This window comes from Melospiza georgiana, chromosome Z (genome assembly GCF_028018845.1).
Source record: "Melospiza georgiana isolate bMelGeo1 chromosome Z, bMelGeo1.pri, whole genome shotgun sequence".
Classification (NCBI taxonomy): Eukaryota; Metazoa; Chordata; class Aves; order Passeriformes; family Passerellidae; genus Melospiza; species Melospiza georgiana.
Genome location: NC_080465.1, coordinates 6,761,877 through 6,765,037, shown reverse-complemented (window position 1 = coordinate 6,765,037; position 3,161 = coordinate 6,761,877).

Sequence of the window (3,161 nt, the reverse complement as noted above, 5' to 3'; positions counted from 1 at the left end):
ATGACAGGTAACAAAAAATTGCAGGGAGCCTACATATGCTTACCTATAAAAAGGTACTCTCATGTCGGGACTCAGTATGTCTCTCTGGGTGTCCAGAGTTGCCAAGGACCCCGTCAGGGGGCTTGAAGACCCTGGCATGCAGCCCAGAACACCTGGGGATTTGATTTTGACCCTTGGAGCAAGTTGCCAGCTTTGCATGAGGACATGAAAGTCACAGAGGTTTGAATAGTGTTATAACAAAATAATCACAGGGTGAAAATGTCGATTTTAGGATTTTTGGTATGGGGGTTATGGGGACAAGATGGAGGAACTTGGGCGTGTCCAGCCTTTCTCCTTCTTCTTGTTCTCCATTTTCAGCAGTGATGTTGGCACTTTGGGATTAGTTTAGAGTAGAAGTGCACTGTCTAACACAGGTGATAGGTATTGGGAATTAAGTGTAAATATGTTGTACGTAGTTTGTAGTATAAAAAGACAACACTGCCTCAGGACTGGTCAGAGCGCCTGTGGCTGCCTTGCTGAGCAGATCTTGGTTGGGCAGAAAGAAAATTTTATAGATAAGAATTAATAAACAACCTCAAGACCGAAAAGTGAAGAGTCCAGACTCGTTCTTCAGTTACGCAGGTGAAAGCAGAGACATCCTGCATATCTTGGGGCAGCAATTATCAACAGCAACCCGAGACCCTCACAGAGCCTGGGTGGGGAACAAGCTGGATCAATGCTGGATCCAAGACTGGTGATCCTCTCATATTTGATCTCCCCTTCCTTTTTATCTTTCTTCCCTCTTTCTTCAATGCTTCATAAACCAAACCCTTCCTCCCTTCCTCCCAAATTCTCCCCCTGCTGCCTGAACACACTCTGGCTTTTGAGACACTGCCTGCAGCTTCCATCAGTGCTCAGTGCTGCTCTTGTGGCTCAGTGGGTGCTCACTTGAGGATCTGGGTGTCCAAGGTGAGGCTGTGGCTCTAAGCAGTCTGGTCTAGTGGAAAGTGTCCCTACCCATGACAGGGGTGTTGGGACAAGAGGATCTTTAAGTCCTCGCAACTCAAGCCAATGGCTCTTCCCAAGTCAGTATGGTTCTATGATTCCAACATGCTACAAAAAATATCACCAGTGTAACAGCCAAGTATGTTAATATATATCCATAAGTAATCACATAAGACTGATAGGAGAACTTTTTTTTTTTAATTTTGTATCAAAATTTTTACACATTCAATCCAAAAATGTGTAATTTAGTCAGGGTACATTAAAAGAAAAACATACAAGTGTTTCACGACATGCCTAATAAAATAGTTATTACTTTTTCTAACAGGTTGGTGGGTTTTTTTTTATTTTGGTTTGGTTTGGTTTTTGTGTATTTTTTTTTCAAATCAACACCACCATGGCTTAAGAACAATAGCAAAGGTTTCCTGACTCTCATGTGGAAAACCTTACTAGTGCAGAAAAGATTTTTTTTGTCTCTATAAAGCTTAGTGCTAGTTTGCGACAAGAACACACATATATAGGATAGCAAAAATTAAGTCTAAAACTTAAGCCTAAATATATAATTTGAAATGCTATAGGTACTGCCTAGGGACATCCAAATTCACCACTGACCTCTTTCTTTCATTTGAATGCTGCCAGTGCCAGGGGAGTTTGGGAGGCGTTGGAACCAGTGGAAGCATTCCCAAAACATTCTATTTTTCAAAAACCACTTCTTTAAATAACTTTTTTTTCCAATTGGTTCCTGGTTTTTACTTTATACCATAGTATAAGGTGGGGGGTTATATCAAAGCAGTTTTTACTTTATGCCATACACAGTTTTAAAGAAATACCAAATTCAGTACTTCCCTAATTCCTGACTATCTGTGATGGATACAGTCCTAAAGCCTCCACTAAAACCAGCTAAGAATAGCAACTCACAAAGCAGCATTATCTACTTTCAGTCATGTTTCCAAATGCTAAAAAAGGTTTAAAAATAACTCTAAGTACATACTTTTCTACAGAAAATCATCTTTCAGAATGAAAGTAAGAATGTCTAGTAAGATTTCTTCTAAGACTTAAAATTTTTCAGATGGTGTATGTCTGCAAGTACAACACATCTGCACCTGATACAGGCAGCATTATGGGGATACACAGTAAAATGGAAACTTGGTTTATTGTCTGAACAGTAGTAAGCATTAATCTCTGAATCTCTGAATAAATACTAAATATTTTATACTGCCTAACTTGTCTGTATAAAACCTGTGGCTATCACTGTCTAAAATGCATAATAGCAAAATATTTCTCTGGTTTGGATATAAAGTGTTTATATTTCCACTAAGCCTATTTTTAAATACCTATAAAACATTTACAGATATTAAAACCAGTACTTTCTTATGTATTATCTACACACAAATCATTGGCAACAGACTAATTCCTAGTGAAAAAACTGGGAAAGCTTTCAAAATATTAGAAATGCAGGACTACATGAAGCTTAGATTGACATTCACAGAGCTTTTGTGTCACTTTTGCACAGGTTGTCAGTATACAGTATTTAATCCCTACTTTTGATAATTGAGCTGACTTCTGGTAGAAGCACCCAAGGATGCTATCAGACATCTAGACAAGCTGTAGTTTAACTGTATGCACAAATTTTTTCATTACTTTAGGCTTCAAAGAACTTACAGTTTTATTAATATCTATCCAGTAATTTTATTTTTGCTTAAATTTTTAAAAACTATGTAACTATAAAAACTACTTTTTCAGGTGTAAGTTCCATACATATTACTTTCCTACTAATTTTTTTGTTAATAATTTCAGTTTTCTTTCATGATCCTGAAAAAGCATTATCATTTTCTAGATTTTAGGCTCCCTATATGCAAAATGTATATAAGTTTATTCATCTTTTAAATAACTTTAGGATGTGCAGATGCAGGTTTTTGGGTTTTTTCTAAATCATTCTTGCCTAAAAGGAGCCTTGGAATTTTGAGTCTGCAGCAGCCAGCTGAGTCATAAACTCTTTTTTATTTTGAGTGTATACAAAAATAGGGAAGGAAACACCCTCTCAAGTTCTGCAAAGTATCACCAAAAAAAATCTCTATGATTTTAGAATGGAATTTGAAAAGAACAATTTATCTAGAAAATGGTATTGAAAAATATAACAATTCTTATACCTTAAAAAAAAAAAGATTCAGCTCCAGTAA